Consider the following 22,781-nt stretch of genomic DNA (forward strand, 5'->3'; position numbering starts at 1 on the left):
TTTGGTGACCACATTCAGCCCATGGGGTCACATGCAGTCGGACATGACTGAGTGACCAAAGAACCACCAGCACAAGTCTCTGAGCACACGCTCCTCTTAGAACCCTTGCTTTAGAGAAATAATTGCCCTGAGCATAGTCTAGCGCTCAGCCCGGCACTCCTGGGAGCCCTGTCTATATTTCCTCATGTCCCTTCCGCAAGACGACTCCACCAGAGCTCCACCGACAGAACTAAGCCCTCACCGGGCTTCTTTCTCTCGTTTTCTGCTTCTCCTCTCCACAGAGAGAGACATTTAGCTCCAAGATTTTACTGTATATTGGCCCAGGATGTTCTTCGAAGGCTGTTTTGCAAAAGGATTTTCCTTCAGCCATCCTCCTCTCTGCCCCTCCTCCGTCTCCCACTCCTCTTTTTCTTCTTCCAGTTCTTCTCTTCTTCTTCCTCCTCCTCTTTCTTTTCTTCCTTAGAAACAGCTCTTTTCTATTATTTTACGGAGGCATACCATGGTGATGCACCTATAGCAGTCCCCAACGTTTTTGGCACAGGGACTGGTTTCGCGGAAGACAGTTTTTCCACGGCCTGAAACGGGTGAGGGGTGAGGGGTGGTTTCAGGATAATTCAAACCCATTACATTTATCATGCACTTTATTTCTAATCTAATGTCCTTGCTGATCTGACAGGAGATACTAATCCACATTCAGAGGTTGGGGACCCCTGCCTCAACAGACATCGTAAAAAGGCACATCATTAGTTAGTATAAGCTCTGAAATTGTTTACTTTGGTCTGATAGCTCAGTTGGTAATGAATCCACCTCCAATGCAGGAGACCCTGGTTTGACTCCTGGGTTGGGAAGATCCTCTACAGAAGGAAGAGGCTACTCACTCCAGTATTCTTGGGCTTCCCTGGTGGCTTAGATGGTAAAGAATCCACCTGCAATGTGGGAGACCTGGGTTCGATCGCTGGGTTGGGAAGATCCCCTGGAGAAGGGAAAGGCTACCCACTCCAGTATTCTGGTCTAGAGAATTCCATGGACTGTATAATCCATAGGGTCACAAAGAGTCAGACACAACCGAGCTTCTTAAAAACAAAAGTAGGGAAAGAATCCAAGGCATTCGTTTACATCCTTTGTTGCTCAGTTGCTCAGCTGTGTCTGACTCTGTGGCATCCTAGACACCAGACTACCCTGTCCTTCACTGTCTCCTGGAGTTTGCTCAAACATCCCTGGAGGTGAGTAAATCATAGCACCTTAAATAAACAAGCAACTAGTCCCTTCCCTCCAGCATTTCCTTTTGCGACAGAACTGCTAGTTTAGCTCTCCAGTATAGGTTACCAGTTAAAAGTACACATAAACTCGGTTATCATCCATAGCATCCCACCTTGGAGGACATTTAGGCTTATAACCACCAAAGGATGAGGATCACTGGAAAAAATGAGCAAGGCATATAAGGACTAAGTGCGGGAAAAGAAATTATGACTCCGAAAATTCACAGACCATGACAATTGGAAAAAAGATGATATCAGCAAATGTGGTGATTTTTCTACAGCACTCAAATTCCTGTCTTGTATGTCAACTGAAAAGAACTTTGTCCCAGGGATATCACACCATAATTCACACATATGCTGAGGTTTTGAAATTTTTTAAAATAATAATTGCAAAAATTTTTAAATAGTCTTCTACTCCAGTTCGTGCGTTACCTTTCTTGGTGATATTTTCTGATGGTTGGACAAGTGATCATTTTATTCTATTGATATTATTTTACATCCGTATCATTTTTATACTTACTGTACATCACATTGCTCAGATTTAATTTATGAGCAATTAAACAGAGGCGCTGCCCTTTTAAAATATATTTCTACGTGTTTAACAGTTGCCCAGGGAAAGAACAGCAAAAGGAGGACACTGCTGAGCCATGGATCTAAAATTCTTCGGCGGTCATGGACTTCATCGAATATCTAAGGAAAGTGATGGCTCCTCACCCCACTGCCCGCCCTGGGGAGGGGCACACGTATACAAGTGAGTGTGTGCCAAGTTGATTCAGTCGTATCCGAGTCTTTGCAACCTCATGGACTGTAGCCTGCCAGGCTCCTCTGTCCATGGGATTCTCCAGGCAAGATGATGGGATTGGGTTGTCATGCCTTCCTCTAAGGGGTCTTCCTGACCCAGGAATTGAACTCACAGAACCTGAGTTTCTTAAGTCTTCTGCATTGGTAGGTGGTTTATTTACCACTAAGGTCGCCTGGGAAGTCCCGCACTATGCATGTGGACACACAATTTCAGGGTTTAGGTGGAGCTTTGCTCCTCCATGAACTTCTGCTTTAAAGAGTTAATTTACTTCCCATGCACTGGTGGGAAGATTGTAGTTTCTCTAGTTCATGCTTGCAATGATTGTTTTCTCCTTCTTCAGGCAATAGCCTATTGGAAATAAACCTTAAATAAACAAACCAGGTGAACTCTAATAAAAAATAACCAAACTACTTAAAAGAAAATGAAGGTGAGCAACCACGCCTTTCTATGTGTTTTTATCTGGCTTTTATGAAAATGTTTTGGGTGTGGGAATTCAGCTGTGAGATTCTCTCATCCTTTGAACCCCGTTATATGTATAGCAGCTGCAGAAAGAGGTGAAGGTCACAGATGAAGATTTAATCATCCATGCAAACTACTTCACTGCATATTTTGCATAGCATTTCAAAGTGTTTCAAATAAGTGCCCACCTATTTGAGATGGCTGGTAAACATGAAAGAGAACTAGAAGACTGCATGGACCGTGATTTCCATACCATTTGCATGACTGTTAAAAGACATTGCTATTAGCAATGATTGCTCAGAACTGGTCTGAAAGAGGCATGGATTTGGAAGAGGTATTGTTTACTCTGAAGGAAATATTGTTTTCTTTGTTCTATGGGTAAATATCTCATCTAATTGCTCTCACTAGATTTTCTCTGAAGAAGCTGGCACTGATCAATATTTCTCTGGAGAAACTATTGAGTGATAGATCATCTATGTTTTTTTTTTCTTTTATTTGTAAAGATTAAATCAATAAGCCCACTGATACTACAGTAAAATGATTTAAAAATAAAATAAATACTAGTCAGATGTCCATGATCTAGACTTTTATTCCTTCTTCCAATTCCCTTTTCTTTTCTGCCCTTATGGAAATTAACTTTGAATAAAAATCTCCACCAAAGAGTGACCCAGAACCTGGGGAAAAAAGAGTAAATCTCAGCTACTGAGCTCTAAGGTTAAGAAAATCTAAAGGCAATAATTTGGAAGGAGATGCTTCTTGTAGAAGCCACTACCACCGTAATCATCACCACCCGACCATCACCAGCAACATCGACACCAGCAGCACCACCTCCACGTCTCTTACACCCAGCATCACCACCTCCATCGCCATCGTTATCATCACCATTACTGCCTCTATCATCAACGTTGTTAATATTATTAACCATTGCTATGTGCCAGGAACTGTGCTGGGAACTTCCCTTGCAGTGTTTTAATAACCCTCCTTTCACATGAAGCAGGGCATTTGCACACGCTGGTTCCATTGCTCCAAGGCTCTTCCCTGCCCCTCTCTGATCAGCACTGATGACTGAGCGACTAAGCACAGCACAGCATCCTTCAGAGAACACTTCAGACAACACTTACCTGGTGAAGAACCCCCGTCCCCGATTCTATGTCCTTCTGTGCCCTTTACTCTTCTCCATTACTAAACTGTAAGCTCTAGGAAAATGGGGACCGCATCACTTCCTACACACCAGGCAGCATGTCACGTACAGCACACCACCGAGGACTTGAAACTGTAATCGTTCAATACACGCTGCATTGGGCCATGTGTGCAGCCACAGAGCATGGAATTCAGGATGCCACTCCAGTACTTTCCAACATTAGAGACTAACCCGCTGTTGCTACACCTTCCCCCCTTCCTCCTCTGCCTTCCTTCTTCTCTTCCTCCTCAGCGCAGCAGTATAGTGTATTAGTAAAACGGATGGTTTCATATTTAGACATCTGAGTTTAAATTCAGGTAGTACTGCAAAGCACTAAGTGCTCAATATTTACTATTACTTTGATTACTGTCCTTTCCACTTCCGATCTGTGGATGGGGTGTGTCAAATCAGACGTATGATCGTGTCATTTGAATTAGCCAGGGCACCTGCCAATGAAACAGATAATTTAAGACTGACAATATTGGGGCTTCCCTGGCTACCCAGCGGTTGTGACCTTGAGCCTCCCCTGCAGGGGCATGGGCTTGATCCCTGGTCAGGTAACTAGGATCCAGCATGTCATTCAGTGTAGCCAGAAAAAAAAAAAATGGCAATATTGGTTCAGAGAGGCATATGACACAGAGAATTAGATGAAATTTACTTAATTAATAGCTTGCTATGACTATAGAAAAGGGAAAAGATTAGAGACTAGTTATGTAGATAATGGTGATGGAAGGAGGATTTTAGTTAGAGGGGGATTCAACCAATCAGGAAAATTTGGGAACTGTTTGAGTGGTTTTAAGTCAAGGTATAGTGAAACCTTGAAGACCTTGCCCTAAGAACCAAGAAGGGCAGAGAGTAGAGGATGAGAGAAATGAAGGGTACCTACAAAAATTTCCAGAAATAGTTGGTGGATGTTAGCAAGGATATGAAATGTGATGGGAATTTACTGCAAATACAGAGATTGACCCAAATACTAGGTGGCAAAGGTAATTATTAGCTACAATGGTGGTGAATTAAGATAAATTTGAAGGTAAAGCATGGATTTGCTTCATTCTTTCTTTCTTGTTCCTTTCTTTCTTTCATTTTTTTCCTCTTCTTTCTTCCATTTGTGTTTTCAAGGATTTGTTGTTGTTGTTCAGTCGCTGTCATGTCCAATTCTTTGCAACCCCATGCCCTGCAGCATGCCAGGCTTCCCTGTCTTTCACTATCTCCCAGAGTTTGCTCAAACTCATGTCCATTGAGTTGGTGATGCCAGTTTGTGCTAATACACTGAGTATGTTATCACCTTCACATTAAAAATCAACTAACAAGGAAGGCTATAAAGCAGTATCAAAAACTCTCTTAAATTTAGTAAAATCATTATGGCATGACAAACTGGATTTACAGGGTCAATGTGTGAGAAATAAATGAGAAAATTTTATATATCTGTGTGCATGTTGCAAAATAGAGAAAAATCAACATATCCTAGAAATTGGTGCTATAATTGCAGGTTTAATTTTACCAGTGGTTCTATTTCTCATAGTTTCCTGTGTTGGAGTTGATGGCATGGGAATGAATGACCACAGAATTAGTAATTATCCCATAATTTAAAAAGTGTGGTCAAATTTGTTTCTGTTAGCACTAAGTTTTCCACTTGCCTAAAAACTTACTAAACAAAATATTTGGGGGAAATGGACCAACCTTAGATTCCCTACACTAGAAGCTAGTGAAGATAACGATATCATTAAACTCACCATCTTTTTGAGAAAATGAAAAATGATGGTTGATATTTATCTCTATATAGCTACATTCATTAAATCCCACTGTCTTGAGATGTGGACAGAATACAAAAAAGTATTTTTGAATTTTAATTTGCACAATAAAATTGATTAAGATTATTCTGGCCATTCTACTTATTTATAGGACAAGAGTGACTTAAAACAAAAGTTGGAAATTCTCTGTGTAATGTTTCACCTACAGTAAGCTCACACTCTCATATTGTTGTATAAATTTCCCTTGATTCTAATTTCTCAAGACAGGAAAATTGCTGTAATTTCTTTATACCTACAGCTTTACCAGATGTAGAGAGGATACCCAATGAGAACTGATTGATGAAGATAGATACATCTATGGTGTTGAGATTAAAGTTCTGTAACTCTAACTTAGTGGCTAACGGCCTGGGAAAGAATGTAGGTAGGGAGACCTGGATTCACCAACAAATTACAGAAAAGTCACAGAAATAGTCCTTTCCTTAAATGAAGGTGGAAGTGTGGAGTGTTAGAGAAGAAGGAGAACTGGATGCTTTTCTAGAATTCATCTGTTTGGTCTTCAGGTTACTTGTCTTGAACACATTAGTCCACATCACCTTGATGGTGATGGGCCCTCATCCTTTATTTTTATTTTATTTTTTATCACTTAATTAATTTTATTTTTCGTTGGGCTGGGTCTTCATGCCGTGCTGGGGCTTTCTCTCGTTGCGGCAACCAGGGGTTGCTCTCTAGCTGCAGCGCTCAGGCTTCTCACTGCGGTGGCTTCTCTTGCTGTGGGGCACGGACTCCAGGCACGCGGCCTCAGTAGGCACGGTTCGTGCACTCTAGAGCACGGGCTCAGTAGTTTTGGCCCACAGGCTTCATTCCAACTTGGCATGTGGAATCTTCCTGGATCAGGGATCAAACCTGTGTCCCCTGCATTGTCAGGCGAATTCTTATCCACTATACCACCAGGGAAATCCTGCCCTCATCCTTGAGGAGAAACTCTGAGGTAGATGGTCAGAAACTCTGCCTAGATGGAGCAGCTGGATGCAGATTATATGCCTTCTTCCTGTCTGCTCAGCCCAAGGAGAATATGGAGAGGCTCTCAGAGGGGCAAGTTGTCCCCCAGCCAGAGATGGCTGAGAAGCCAAACACTTCAAGACAAAGAACCTGGTTAGACGTTCGCTGACTCCAGCTACGAGGGAGGCAGAGCACCCCACTTCTTTCATATATAACTGGAAGACCCAGCCCCTCAAAGGACTTAAAACCATTATGAACACAACTAGTTCTTAAGGTATTGGAGTTATCAGCATGTTTGAACTTGAAAGTAACAATGATTCCTTTTTCCTGATTCTAAATGCAATGCACAGTGATTCCAAACATTTTGTAGAATACAGAAAAAGATAAAGAAGATAAACATTGGACTTCCCTGGTGGGGCAGCGGGTAAGAGTCTGCCTGCAGGGGCCACAGCTTCGATCCCTGGTCTGGGAAGATTTCACAAGCCGCAGAGGAACCAAGTCCATGCTCCACAGCTACTGAAGCCCTCGTGCTCTGGGGCCTGCGAGTCACAACCACCAAGCCTGTGTGTTGCAATCCAAGGATAAATAATTTTTTAAAAGAGTTTGAAATCCTTTTTTTTTTAAAGGTAAAAATCACTTGGGATCATCCAGAAATGATAACATTTAACCTTTTGGAATTTGTCCTTCTTTTGTCCATAAAATAAATGAATAAATATGTAAAAGCAAATATGATCATAATGTACATAGTGTTTATAACCTTATTTTTTTCCTTAATATACTATGATCACTATCCCATATCCTTACATAATTTAAAAAAATTTTTTATTGAAATATAGTTGATTTACAATGTTGTATTAGTTTCAGATGTAGCCTTAAATGGTTTTTAATGACTGCAGAGCATATCTATATTTATCTAAACTCTTTTGGCCATGTAGGTTGCTTACAGTTTTAGAATTAAAAAGAATGCATCCCCGAAATAGTTGGAATAATCCTCCCACTCATTAGCCTATGAAATCACCCAGCCCATAAAAGCTAGCCACGCTATATTTGGGGCCACTCTCGCCTTCTGAGATGGCCCACACTCTCTCTGTGAAGTGTGTTTCTCTCTAAATAAATCCACTTCTTACCTATCAAAAAAAATAATGTGATGATGAATCCCCTTGTCAATAAATCTGTACACTTTTCTAAGATATCCATATGGTCTGTTTCTCTCCAGTAATCATGGTTTTTCTTAATTTAGAATCAGATAAAAACACCTTTAAAAGATATTTTTTTTAAATGCCATTGACCACATACCCATATACAGATGCACACTAGAAAAGGCTTAATCAATTTAAGAACACCTCAGGCTTGTCTCAAAAGCATTAGTGGCAGAATCTTCCACTCTTAACCTTTCCACACAGTCACCAATAAATTGTGACTAGGTAAGTCTGAGAAAGCACACCTCATTTAAAAAGCGTCATCTGGGGTAAGGTTACCTTGGAGAGTGATGGATTCGTGATATACTGAGAATAATGAAGTGAAGTCCAATTTGATAAAACCTCTCATCCCTTACTTCACTTTTCTTTTTTTTTTTTTTTTGGCCTTAGGGGATGAAGGAGAAAGACAATTTTCAGAGCTGAATTACTGAGATTTTCTACAGGCTGGCATTATGCTCCATGCCCTTCAACCTGCCACGATGGAAGCCCTTCATTTTTAATTTCCTGGTCCCTGTCTTTCACTCCAGATGGAAAAAAGAACCTCAAAATCTGTCCTTGTATTGCCTCTAAAAAGGTTTTTGCAGGTTTGAAGTAAATGTTCAGCAAATCACCAGGTATTAAATATCACCTGTGTCATTACTCACATGCATCACTGACACAGCCTTTAAAACTAGAAGTGAGGAAGCGGATTTTATTTCCATAACCTGTAAATCCACCACAAGCCTTGACCAAGCTCCATAGGGAGAGCCTGTGTCATATGACTTCCTTCCAAGCCACCTTGATGTGACCTTGCTGGCTCAGCAGCCTGACGGCCTAGCGTAATGGCAAGACAGGACTGATTGTGCAGAGGCTAAAAACCATGAACACTTGGGAAGAATCTCAGTGCTGGGAGGCATTCAGTTCAGTCGCTCAGTCATGTCCATTCTTTGCAACCCCATGAATCAAAGCACGCCAGGCCTCCCTGTCCATCACCAACTCCTGGAGTTCACTCAAACCCATGTCCATAGAGTCGGTGATGCCATCCAGCCATCTCATCCTCTGCCATCCCCTTCTCCTCCTGCCCCCAAAACCTCCCAGCATCAGTGAGTTCCTTGTCTCACTGTGCTCCACTAAATATCAGGTCTGTCCCTAAAGCCAACATGGGGTGAAACCAAGATGGTGGTGATGTTGGTAAAATGTCGAATCCTGGCTCTTCAGCTGTTTTCTACCTTGATCCTACTTGGGTTGCCTTATTTTACTCACATGCTTAATTTTTTTTTTTTAATATCTCAGCATTAACTAGATTGGGGCTTCCCAGCTGGTGCTAGTGGTAAAGAACCTGCCTGCCAAGGCAGGAGATGAAAAAGACGTGGGTTTTATCCCTGGGTCGAGAGAATCCCAGGAGGAGGGAATGGCAACCCATTCCGGTATCCTTGCCTGGAAAATCCCACAGACAGAGGAGCCTGGCTGGCTACAGTCCGCAGGGTTGCACGGAGTTGGACACGACTGAAGTGACTTAGTGTGCACGTTAACAAGATTCTCTCTCCAGAAAGACTCTGATAGGTTTATTACCCCTACCCCTCAACTTTAGCAGAAAGCAGGGTTTGGCAGTTGGTAGGGAAGGTGAGGGTACCTTGTTGCCCCAAATTTTACCAGTCGTAGAGGGCTCCCCGAGAGTAGTTTGGCTCTTTTTATTTTTACCATCTGTGGAGAATGTGTATTAGTGAAAATGGATTAGAGTTGGCATAGGTGACTATTCAAGAAAGAAAGCATGATACTTAAAAAAAATAAGACTCTCGCTCAACATAGTATATTATTTGTTTGAAGTCAAGGATAAGGGTCATATAATAACAAAGATCCCAGTTGGTCAGCAGATACAATTACTCTCTCTTTGCTCTCTTCTTCTGGGTGTCCTTGAACTCTGATTCTTTGGACAGTGTTGCTGACTCATTTGGAATGGTGCAGACACCCACCTCGGAACCGACATTCAACTGCTGCTCTTTGCTTCTTTGCTTCTCAATCCCGCTCCTGCTTGAGTTATTCAAAGTCACCACTAGAGTCTTTCTACAATGCTAATGGCAGGCACCCTCTATTAACTAAAAAGCAATGTCCTTGAAGCATACATTAATTCATGGGGAATAGAGCTGTATATTAAAGTTATTTTCTAATCAGTTTCTCTGGTGTTACAGTGAACTGCAACTCAATAAGCAAGGAGGTTAGTAAATCATAACTGGTGAGGAGAACTCATTTTCTAAACGTCTTAAACATTCCAGGTTGGCTGCAAGCATACTGGGAAGAAAAGCTCGGGAAGGGAGGAAGCCAGATGTTGAGCATGAAGCAATGCTTGAGAAGCTGCTGGGCACCTGTGTGTCTGTGCAGGCATGTTTTGGCCCATTTGCAGGGGCTCAGTGGGATGACTTTGTATAACTCAGTGTCATGAAGACAGGATGGCCAGATTGGAACCTGGAAGCAAGAATCCTAACAGGCTGGCCTTTCTGATGCGTTTTAGTACCATGTCCAAGAAAGCTGTACTTTCTCATATTCAAGGTTTCAAATAGTTTTTCTCCGTGACTATCAGGAAATGAAAAGAATTAACCAAAATCTCTGTGGACAGTGACTGCAGCCATGAAATTAAAAGACTCTTCTCCTTGGGAGAAAAGCTATGACAAACCTAGGCAGCATATTAAAAAGCAGACACATCACTTTGCTGACAAAGGTTTGTAGAGTCAAATCTATGGTTTTTCCAGTTGTCATGTACAGATGTAAGAGTTGGACTATAAAGAAGGCTAAGTCCCAAAGAATTGATGCTTTAGAACTGTGGTGTTGGATAAGACTCTTGAGAGTCCCTTGGACTGCAAGGAGATCCAACCAGTCAATCCTAAAGGAAATCAAGGGGGTTAGTAAATCGTAACTAGTGTTATGGAAGGACTGATGTTGAAGCCGAAGCTCCAATACTTCGGCCACCTGATATGAAGAGCTGACTCATTGGAAAAGACCCTGATGCTGGGAAAGATTGAGGGCAGGAAGAGAAGTGTGTGACAGAGAATGAGATGGTTGGATGGCATTGCTGATTCAATGGCCGTGAGTTTGAGCAAACTCTGGGAGATAGCGAAGGACAGGGAAGCCTGGCATGCTCCATGGGGTAGCAACTGAACAACAACAGCAATGAGGAAATGATAAGAATTAACCACGAGATAAGGACTAGTCTTTGAGTTACTGCTTTGAATTTTCTGGCCATGTGGGAGCAGTTTGTTTCTCTGGTCTCTTATGACCTGGTGTTAGCTGGATAGGAGCTAGTGCTGATACCATTGGCCAGGTATGTCTTGTCTGTCTGGATATCAAAAAGTCTCACCGTTCATCTCTATCGATCACCCATAGTGAAAGAAATTATTTCTGAAACTCTGAAGTCAGGATTTGTTGTGGATTCAACTGAGACCCACCTTGACTTGTCCAAAAATGGGAGGATTACTTTTTCTACAGACTGGAGAGTGATCTTCAAAAACACTGGTCAGGAGTAGACTCTTTTGGCCAAACACAATTTTATGCAGCATGTCAGCATGAAAAATAAATAAAAGCGTGTCTTCTCTGGTATCCCTGGCATTCAACCATGAAACTCTACAGCACGAAGTCGTCTCTGGATGACCTATACTAACCAAAGTGGAAAATTCCTCTCCAAATTTGTATGGAAGCAGAACCTGCTTGCGCTAAGCGGTAGCCCATGGAAAGAACCTGGCAACATTGACGGATGTCCTAGAAGCAACTCCATGCAACTCATTTTGTGTTTACAGTAGGGATGTTGTTAAGGATGTGGTTGATGACATCCCACAGTGTTTCCTTTATGAAGATCTGCTGAAGACATTTTTCTCTTCCCTCAGGGCCGTGATTAACCACATTTCTCCTGAGCAGCTGGGTATAGTTACGTATTGTAGCTACTGTATGTTGAGGCACATCCCTACCGATAGCCTGGGGCTCTATCACAAACCTGTAGCACAGGATTCTCCAACCTTGCTGCACACTAGGACCATCTGGGGAGCTTTGTAAGTGCGAGTGGCAGGGCTGACCCCAGACCAATTGCATCAGAATCTCAAGAGGGACATTGGCATTTTTTAAAGTTTTCTGGTTGATTCTGACATGCAGCCAAGGTTTAGAACCACTGCTCTGGGGCCTTCTTGCACATACTATGGGCCCCACTTTTTTCTATCCAGTTGTCCAATTTGTTCATTCTGTACATGTCTTCATTAGCCTTGTAAATCTTTCTTTGAAAGTGAGTGGATGTGCATTGTTGTTCTGTCGCCAAGTCATGTCCAACTCTACGCCCCCATGGACTGCAGCACACCAGGCTTCTCTGTCCCTCACCTTCTCCCAGAGTTTGCCCAAGTTCACGTACAGTGGATGTGCCCACATACATATATACACATCTTGTTGATGATGATTAATGAATGAGTTAAGAATGGTCACTTTTGGGTGGGGGAGGGGGGGAAATCTAAGTTTTCCAACCAGGGCTTGAACCTGTGCCCTCCGCATTGGCAGCACAGAGTCCTAACCACTGGACCACCAGCGAATTCCCAGTCACTGTTTTTAGATTAAATTCAATAATTCTTACCACCTTGTCCAATAGTACATATGTTGGTCTCCAGGAAGCAGATGCCCAATCTCAATTAGAATATCAGCTGCTGGAGGGCAAGGAAGCCATACAGAGCAAGCGTGAGGAATGTGGGCATCAGGATCCCACCCACCTGGGCTGAATGCCGGTTCTACCCCTCACTCTATGACCTTGGTCTGTTCATTCATCTGAGGAGGTCTTTTTTATCTGTAAGAGGGAGTGCTCAGATCAGATCAGTCGCTCAGTCGTGTCTGACTCTTTGCGACCCCATGAATCGCAGCATGCCAGGCCTCCCTGTCCATCACCAACTCCCGGAGTTCACCCAGACTCACGTCCATCGAGTCAGTGATGACATCCAGCCATCTCATCCTCTGTCGTCCCCTTCTCCTCTTGCCCCCAATCCCTCCCAGCATCAGAGTCTTTTCCAATGAGTCAACTCTTCGCATGAGGTGGCCAAAGTACTGGAGTTTCAGCTTTAGCATCATTCCTTCCAAAGAAATCCCAGGGCTGATCTCCTTCAGAATGGACTAGTTGGATCTCCTTGCAGTCCAAGGGACTCTCAAGAGTCTTCTCCAACACCAAAGTTCAAAAGCATCAATTCTTCGGCACTCAGCCTTCTTCACAGTCCAACTCTCACATCCATACATGATCACAGGAAAAACCATAGCCTTGACTAGACGAACCTTTGTTGGCAAAGTAATGTCTCTGCTTGTGAATATGCTATCTAGGTTGGTCATAACTTTCCTTCCAAGGAGTAAGCGTCTTTTAATTTCATGGCTGCAGTCACCATCTGCAGTGATTTTGGAGCCCAGAAAAATAAAGTCTGACACTGTTTCCACTGTTTCCCCATCTATTTCCCATGAAGTGATGGGACTGGATGCCATGATCTTCGTTTTCTGAATGTTGAGCTTTAAGCCAACTTTTTCACTCTCCACTTTCACTTTCATCAAGAGGCTTTTGAGTTCCTCTTCACTTTCTGCTATAAGGGTGGTGTCATCTGCATATCTGAGGTTATTGATATTTCTCCCGGCAATCTTGATTCCAGCTTGTGTTTCTTCCAGTCCAGCGTTTCTCATGATGTACTCTGCATAGAAGTTAAATAAACAGGGTGACAGTATACAGCCTTGAAGTACTCCTTTTCCTATTTGGAACCAGTCTGTTGTTCCATGTCCAGTTCTAACTGTTGCTTCCTGACCTGCATACAAATTTCTCAAGAGGCAGATCAGGTGGTCTGGTATTCCCATCTCTTTCAGAATTTTCCACAGTTTATTGTGATCCATACAGTCAAAGGCTTTGGCGTAGTCAATAAAGCAGAAATAGATGCTTTTCTGGAACTCTCTTGCTTTTTCCATGATCCAGCGGATGTTGGCAATTTGATCTCTGGTTCCTCTGCCTTTTCTAAAACCAGCTTGAACATCTGGAAATTCACGGTTCACATATTGCTGAAGCCTGGCTTGGAGAATTTTGCGCATTACTTGACTAGCGTGTGAGATGAGTGCAATTGTGCGGTAGTTTGAGCATTCTTTGGCATTGCCTTTCTTTGGGATTGGAATGAAAACTGACCTTTTCCAAGTCCTGTGGCCACTGCTGAGTTTTCCAAATTTGCTGGCATATTGAGTGCAGCACTTTCACAGCATCATCTTTCAGGATTTGGAATAGCTCAACTGGAATTCCATCACCTCCACTGGCTTTGTTCGTAGTGATGCTTTCTAAGGCCCACTTGACCTTAGAGGGAGTGCTACTGCCCTACAAAGTTTAAGGATTTGATGTGACTGCATGTAAAACATTTAGTAGCTCGCTTACCTCAAGCATTCAAAAGTGGTCATTTTAGCCATTTAAAAATGTTTTTCGGTCACTTGCCCATAGAATGTCTAGTACGTTAAACTTGCCCAAGTTGACTGGCTAAGTTAGGGCTTCATCAAATGTTTATTTAATAAACTCAGATGTTCTTCTTAAAACAAAAAGAGGAAGAAGATGAAGCAGACGCCATGATGGGATGTATGTGCAAAAAAACTTGCCTGCAGAAACAACTGGGAGGGAAATGAAGGAGGAGCTGGGAAGGGCTTGGAGAACCAACAATGCGTCTGACCTTAGGGAAGGAAGAAAAAAAAAAGAATAAAGCGTAGGTGATCCAGGTGGTACAGGGACAAAGTACCTGCCTGCAGTGCGATCCCTGGGTGGGGAAGATCCCCTGGAAGAGGAAATAGCAATCCACTCCAGTATTCTTGCCTGGGAAATCACATGGACAAAGAAGCCTGGCAGGCTATGGTCCATGGGGTCGCAAAGAGTCAGACACCACTGTGTGACTAAACACACACACACAAACAGTGGGTGTTGCAGCTTTAGGTAAGTTTGGCAAGGCCGATAGGGAGCCGTAGAGCCCAAGTCACCAGTAAGAGGAGCTTAAGGCCCCCAGGGGCAGGCTAGATTTAGCGCCCCCCCCCCATGCTCAAGCCTTGGCTGGGAGCCCCCAAGGGAAGCGTAGCCTCCTGCCAACAGGTTGGTAGATTTCAGACCATCGCACAGGACCCGTAGGTCAATCATGCTCCCTGCAGCTGGAGAGCTGAGAGGCACATTTCTATGGCAGCCTCCGTACATCACCTGAATTCCTTTCCCATGCTGACTCTTGCTATTATTTGTGTTTAGAAATAGCCAAGGATTATGAGGGATGAGGATATATGACAGGAGGATGAAAGAAAACAGCAGAGCCACGAAAATGACAAATGTGGGTGCCTGGACGTGGCTGCAGGGGGCAGACAGGGCAGCACCTGGAGCATTAATTCTGGTTCAGCCACAGAATGAAGACAGAGAAGTGGGGCGGGGGCAGGAATGACAAGGGAGAGAAGAGTGATGCTTCCAGAATAAAGCATTTGAATGGGAGTGGGTGAGTGAAAAGGCCTGTGCTGGTTAGCCCTTGACAGGAACCACTGGATCAGTGTGGATGTCACCGGCTCCTAGGAAATGGCGTATTTCAGCCGCCTCACCTCCATTGTTTCCGTAAAATGCATTTTGGGCTTTAATAGTAACAAACACGCTTTGGATCTTTAGCGTCGTGGTTTTCCATCCTGGTTCCATGTGGCAATCATTTGGGGAGCTTCAGTGTACTGATGTCTGTGACTCTACCTGGATAATTAAATCAGAATTTTTAAGGGCAAGCATGGATATCAGTATTTTAAAAAAAGTTTTAATTGGAGGCTAATTACTTTACAATATTGTGGTGGTTTTTACCATACATTGACATGAATCAGCCATGGGTGTGCATGTGTCCCCCATCCTGAACCCCCCTCCCACCTCCCTCCCCATCCCATCCCTCAGGGTCATCCCAGTGCACCGGCCCTGAGCGCCCTGTCTCATGCATCGAACCTGGACTGGTGATCTATTTCACGCGTGATAATATACATGTTTCAATGCTATGCTCTCAAATCATCCCACCCTCGCCTTCTTCCACTGAGTCCAAAAGTCTGTTCTTTACATCTGTGTCTCTTTTGCTGTCTCGCATACAGGGTCATCGTTACCATCTTTCTAAATTCCATATATATGCTTTAATAGGACATCAGTATTTTAAAAAAGCACTTCAGGTGGTGGTAATGAGCCTTCTAGGTTTAGCTGCTTCAGCAAATGGTTCCAAAAAACTATTAGCAGAGCTTGTGAAAGGCCCATGAATAAAATATACATTTATTCACATAAATATCCGAGAACAATCTGAGGGTATGAGCATTGTATAAGGAAGGTGCTTCAGAGTGCTGAGATTTAACATTTAAATAACCCATGAAAATTTTATTTTCAGCCTGGCTCTTTCTGTTTGCATCAAAGACCATCACACACATATCATCTGCTCTGCCACACCAAAATTAGAGGGAAAAAAATCCTTTCTTTCTGCCTTCTCATATTCTCCTGGAAGCAGGGTGAAAAATGGGTTTCCGTTTCTTAACAGGCCAAAGCAGAGAGAAAGCAAGACTGTGTGGGTCCACTGCATGGATGGCAGAAGCAAATATACTACTGAGGTTCATTTCAACAATTACTGATTCATTATTTACCCTGTGCCCGATGCTGGGCAGGGCACTGGCACAGAGGGGTCACAGAACAAGATGAGTGGTACTTCTAGGATGCCCAGACCCAGCCCATTGAGAATGGAGGGCCCGAATATGTAGCTGTAAAAATGGCTATATATTCCTACATACTGGAAAGGAGAATGCTGTTCGAATAAAGACGAACCACCCAAGAGGCAGTCCAACATTGACTGTAGTAGTATTTTATGGTAACTTTATTTTCAGTACAAATCATCAATCATTAATTAATTAAGAATATCTTATGGGGACTTCCCTGGCAGTGCCAGTGGTTGATACTTTGCCTTGCAAAGCAGGGGATGAGGGCTTGATCCCAGGTTGCGGAAATAAGATCCCACGTGCCTTGAAGCCAAAAAAACAAAATACAAACAGAAGCAATATTGTAACAAATTCAATAAAGACTTTAAAAATATGGTCCAATTCTGTATAGCAAATAGCCGTCAATTAAAAAAAATAAGGTGGCAAAAAAAAAAAAAAAAGGTGGCAAAAAAAAAAAAAAAGGTCCATATCGAAAAATAAAAAAAAAGAAGAGAAAAGTAGCACTGTGTAGGATACTTCACTGATTTCAAAAAGGAAGCCCTGGGAATTTGTCTCATGTTTTTTGGCGGGGGCTGGTGGGGGGTTTCCCATGCAGAGCATTAAGTCTCCTTTCCACCAAAAAGTCCCTGTCATAGCTGAGCAATGGTCCGCACCCCCCCCCACCCCAAGGATGTCCTAATCCCCACACCTGTGACTATGTTGTGTTCCATGGCAAAAGGAACTCTGCAAATGGGAATAAGTTAAGGACTCTGAAATGAGAGAGGATTATGTGGGTAGGTACAATTTAATCAATTTGATCACATGTATCATTAAAAGAGGAAAATCTTTCCCAGCTCTAGTCAGGGAGCTGTGACGATGGAAGGCAGGTCACAGGGACGGCAACGTGACCTGAGAGTGCGGGCTCTGAAATGGAGGAAGCGACTGTGAGCCGAGGAGTGCAGGCATCCCCGGAAGCTGAAAAAGGCAAAGAAAAGGGTTCATCACTAGAGCTTTTTGGAAGGAAAGCAGTCCTACTAACATCTATTTTAGTCCAGTGAGACTCATACGGAATTCTGACCTATGGAACTATAAGGTAACAAGTTGGTGTTGTTATATAAACCATTTGATTTCTGATAATTTGCTGCTGCAGCAATAGGAAACTGACAGCTTCCCCAGTGGGGAAGAATCTGCCTGCTGTACAGGAGATGAGGGTTCGATCCCTGGGTTGAGAAAACCCCTGGAGGAGGAAACGGCAATGCCCTCCCATAATCTTGCCTGGAGAATCCCATGGACGGAGGAGCCTGGCGGGCTACAGTCTACAGGGTCTCAAAAGAGCTGGACAGGACTCAGCAACTCAACAACTACAGTCCCAGAGGATACCAAATCCACTTATAGAAAGATGATGCATGAGACTTAAATGCTTTTGGATTTTATTTTTTAAACTTTTTGGAATAATTTTAGACTTATGGAAGAGTTTCCAAATACTCTCTACTCAGGCTTCCATAATGTTAACATCACACAGAATAATAGTGACATGATCAGTGTTAAGAAGTTAATACTGGTACAATACTATAAACTACAGATTTTATTCAGATATTACCAATTTCTCCACCAAAGTCCTTTTTTTTCCCCTTCTGATCCAAGGTTTCACTTTGCATTTAGTCATCGTGTCTTATCGGTCTCCTCCAGTCCGTGACAGTTTCTCAGACTTTCCTTGCCTTTCACGATCTCTGGTGTCTTCAGTTTGGGTTTGTGTAATGATTTCTCATGAGGACAGTGAGACTGTATTATTGAGAAGAACACCACAGAGAGGAGATTTTTCTCAGGGCATCGTATCAAGGATTCATGATGTGGAGTTGTTACTAGTGATGTTAACCTTGACCATTTAGCTACAGGTTTTTCGACTGTAAATTACCATCTTTCACTTTAAAATTAGTACATATAGTTTTGGGAAGAGATATTTTGAAGCTACACAAAAATCCTGTTTCTCCCTAAACATTGGCCCCACTAAATGCCATCTTTTACTCATGAATCTTACCTGCAACAATTACCTCTGGAGTGTGGTCATGGAGACTTTCTAGTTTCTTTAGTCCTTCTACATTTGTTAGTAGGAGATCTATAGAGAGAGTTGTTCCTTCTCCGAGTTGTACTTATTTATTCAGTTATTTATTTACATGGACGTAAGGATATTTGCTCTATCCTTTGGATTATGACCCAGATCCATTATTCTGTTGCTTAAACTGTTTCAGTTGGCCACTGGGGGCTCTTTCAAGTAGATGTCCGTGCCTTTCAATATGCCTCAGTCCATTTTTTTTCTTTCTTTCTCTCTCTCAAGAAACTTTTTTTGTTTGTTTGTTTGTTTTTGTGCATTGCTCATCTTGTATTTACCCTGCCCCACCCCTGGGATCATCTACCACTCCAAAGAGGACCCTGATTTCTTTTATTGAAGAACAGTATTTGGAAGCCAAAGTTTGGATGCTAGGAGGGCTCATTGCTACTCAGGTGTCATGCTTCTAGTCTCTCACAGCAGACAAAGCTAGAGATATGTGTATATGTACTAATTCATACACACACACAGTTATATATATATTTTCATACCTCTCGTTTATATATATTTTAAAAATCAGTTCACACTGATTTCTCCAACTCCAATCTAACACCATAGGGTTCTTTCTTACCCCAACCCTTTCTTTTTAGAATCTGTTTCTCCAACTATGAGAAACCTGGATCTCATTATCTACAATTTATTTATCTTTTTTTATTTTTTGAAGATGAGTATATTTTATCCGCAACTCTCCCAGCTCCAGCAATCATACCACTGACCAGTCCAGGCTGGCAGTTGCTGGTTGGGTTCTGGGTGGAACGCTGGGGGTTTCTCCTGGTTCTGTTGTGGCTGGTGGATCCACAGTTACCAGGCAGAACCCTGTGGTAGGCCTAGTGTAATGCAGTGGCTGTGATCCTCTGTGGAGCCTGGCTTTGGGCTGGCCCTTTGGAAGGTGAGTGAGGTGGTGGTGAAGCCATTGCTCAATGACCTGAGTCCACAAGTCACTTTCTGCAGCATTCAAAGGGAGGCAGGGATGTGTCTGCTTGCCATCACCTTATTGGTGGGTCTCCTATTTACATTAAGACTTGTTCAGTCTGTTAGAAGCTGACTTTACGTAAGACGTGAAAGACAGCTCTCAGAAACACTGGCTGCATGGATTAATGAGAAATGCCAACTGCTCTGACAAGTTTAGGGTGGCTGAAAAGGAGTATGCAAAAACTGAATTGGTTCTAGAGAGTGCCAGGCTAGAAAAAAAGTCTTTAAACATAAGCCAACTTACAAATGCTTACAAGAAGGTGAAGAGGACCAACTTGATGTTGATGGAAAAATTAACTTCCTTGGTTAAAGAGCTGAAAGAGAAACCCAAACGCTCGATACAGAAAGAAGAGATAGAGGAAATGCTAATGATGCTTGAAGTCATAGAGGAGATCACGAGACTTAGCATCTCACAAAGAGTTTCTCCAACCCTGCCAGGAGGCCAAGAGTCAAGCCCAGGTGGTCGCTTCTGCAGGAGGGGTCCTAGGATTTAAAACAATGCTGTGTTCCGCCCTGCCCCCCTCCCCAGAACTCCACCCAGGCCTCCTGAGCTGCCACACGGTATTCATCCACCTTGGCCTCCACCCGCGGGGTCATCGAGGCCAGTGGATCCAGAGGAACACCCCATCAGATGGAGTTCCTCCGCCTTCACATGCTGGATTCAGCAATGAACTCCTTTATGGTCCATTCCTTCCTCCAAATCTAAAGAATCATGGACTTCCAAGAGCAAACCAAGAAATGCGGGCCTTCCTCTTGACATAAAGTTTGTGGATTCTCTCTCATTAGCAGTGAAAAAATAGGTTGTACTTAAGAGACTAATCTTTTACTCAAGCTGAATCCTCATCAAACTGCATTTCTCAAGATAATGTTAATATCACTTATGTATGATATCTTATAAGCGAACTCTTTATATTTTATTCTGTATATAAATATAATTTGAAAGTACATTTGGTTTAACAATAAAGGCTTAGTTGTTGACAGTAATACTTTTTGAGTTGCATTATAAAATATGTTTACTTATTAGCTCAACCCTATAAAGCATATCAAATAGTTTCAGAATTGTGAACACATATCCTTGTGTGGAACAATTCACCAACTACAGTATTTATGTGTTCAGTTCAGTTCAGTTCAGTCACTCAGTCATGTCCGACTCTTTGCAGCCTTATGGACTGCATCACGGCAGGCCTCCCTGTCCATCTCCAACTCCCGGAGTTTGCTCAAACTCATGTCCATCGAGTCGGTGATGCCATCCAACCATCTCATTCTCTGTCGTCCCCTTCTCCTCCCACCTTCAATCTTTCCCTACATCATGGTCTTTTCTAATGAGTCAGTTCTTTGAATCAGGTGGCCAAAGTATTGGAGTTTCAGCTTCAACATCAGTCCTTCCAATGAATATTCAGGACTGATTTCCTTTAGGATGGACTGATTAGATCTCCTTGCTGTCCAAGGGACTCTCAAGAGTCTTCTCCAACACCACAGTTCAAAAGCATCAATTCTTCGGCGCTCAGCTTTCTTTATAGTCCAACTCTCACATCCATGAGAGCTTCCCTCGCGGCTCAGACAGTAAAGCATCTGCCTACAATGTGGGAGACCTGGGTTCAATTCCTGGGTCAGGAAGATCTCCTGGAGAAGGAAATGGCAACAACTCATTCCAGTATTCTTGCCTGAAAAATCCCATGGATGGAGGAACCTGGTAGGCTACAGTCCATGGATTGCAAAGAGTCAGACACAACTGAAACTTCACTTTCTTTTCTTTCTCACATCCATACATGACCACTGGAAAAACCATAGCTTTGACTAGATGGACCTTTGTTGGTGAAGTAATGTCTCTGCTTTTTAATATGCTCTCTAGGTTGGTCATTGCTTTTCTTCCAAGGAGCAAGCATATTTTAATTTCATGACTGCAGTCACCATCTGCAGTGATTTTGGAGCCCAAGAAAATAAAGTCTATCACTGTTTCCACTGTTTCCCATCTATTTACCATGAAGTGATGGGACCAGATGTCATGATCTTAGTTTTTTGAATGTTGAATTTTAAGCCAACTTTTTCAGTCTCTTCTTTCATTTTCATCAAGAGGCTCTTTAGATCTTCTTCGCTTTCTGCCATGAGGGTGGTGTCATCTGCATATCTGAGGTTATTGATATTTCTCCCGGCAGTCTTGATTCCAGCTTGTGCTTCTTCCAGCCCAGAGTTTCTCATGATGTACTCTGCATATAAGTTAAATTAGCAGGGTGACAATATACAGCCTTGATGTACTCCTTTTCCTGTTTGGAACCAGTCTGTTGTTCCGTGTCCAATTCTAACTGTTGCTTCTTGACGTGCATACAGATTTGTCAAGAGGCAGGTCAGGTGGTCTGGTATTTCCATCTCTTGGAGAATTTTCCACAATTTGCTGTGATCCACACAGTCAAAGGCTTTGGTGTAGTCTATAAAGCAGAAATAGATTTTTTTTCTGGAACTCTTGCTTTTTTTATGATCCAATGGATGTTGGCAATTTGATCTCTGGCTCCTCTGCCTTTTCTAAATCCAGCTTGAACATCTGGAAGTTCACGGTTCACATACTGTTGAAGCCTGGCTTGGAGAATTTTGAGCATTACTTTACTAGTGTGTGAAATGAGTACAATTGTGCGGTAGTTTGAGCATTCTTTGGCATTGCCTTTCTTTGGAATTGGAATGAAAACTGACCTTTTCCAGTCCTGTGGCCACTGCTGAGTTTTTCAAATTTGCTGGCATACTGAGTGCAGCATTTTAAAGCATCATCTTTTAGGATTTGAAATAGCTCAACTGGAATTCCATCACCTTCACTAGCTTTGTTTGTAGTGATGCTTCCTAAGGCCCACTTGACTTCACATTCCAGGATGTCTGGCTCTTGGTGCGTGATCACACCATTGTGATTATCTGAGTCATGAAGATCCAGATATTTGTGTGTAGTCTTCTTATGTTTAGCCTTATAGGATCCAGTCAAAACACTGCCTTCCAAAGATACTTAGGTCCGCTGCTTTCTTCCCCACTGCTTAAGTGCTTAACCATTTTTACAACTTGTCTATTATTTCAAAATATAAGATGACACACAATTCACTCACTTTCATGTTCTCACCTTGAAAACATCCCTTTGGGCACAGGAATAGTGCTTTTGTACCTGTTCCAACTTTGTCTCTGAGACTGGACGTGGAAATCTTAGGCTCTAATACTTTGGCACTCAACTCCTTTAGTCCTGAGAAGCCACCAGTTCTGTAAAATAAATTCAACAGTCACTCTAAAGCACTCATCAATCCTGGGTAGCTTGGACAGTTCCAGCAGTAATTGTCAGTTTCTAGCCTTACATGGTTATCTGCCATCTATGCATCTCACTCTTTTCTATTTCAAGCTCCCTGAAGGTATTCATT

General features: G+C 42.7%; 1 long non-coding RNA gene across 2 annotated transcripts; it reads right to left on the reverse strand.

Annotated features, from left to right (window-relative positions):
- Positions 1–17,102: 17,102 nt before the first annotated feature.
- On the reverse strand, positions 17,103–20,356 carry LOC133258177 (uncharacterized). Of its 2 annotated transcripts, XR_009739846.1 has the most exons (3): positions 19,640–20,313; positions 17,917–18,098; positions 17,103–17,291 (listed from the first exon to the last, which is right to left on the reverse strand). It is a non-coding gene; the product is annotated as an uncharacterized LOC133258177 (long non-coding RNA). The 2 variants fall into 2 exon arrangements; XR_009739847.1 differs by having other exon boundaries at positions 17,917–20,356.
- Between the last annotated feature and the right edge of the window lie 2,425 nt (positions 20,357–22,781).

The sequence above is a fragment of the Bos javanicus genome, chromosome 12, assembly GCF_032452875.1.
Source record: "Bos javanicus breed banteng chromosome 12, ARS-OSU_banteng_1.0, whole genome shotgun sequence".
In the NCBI taxonomy this organism is placed as follows: domain Eukaryota; kingdom Metazoa; phylum Chordata; class Mammalia; order Artiodactyla; family Bovidae; genus Bos; species Bos javanicus.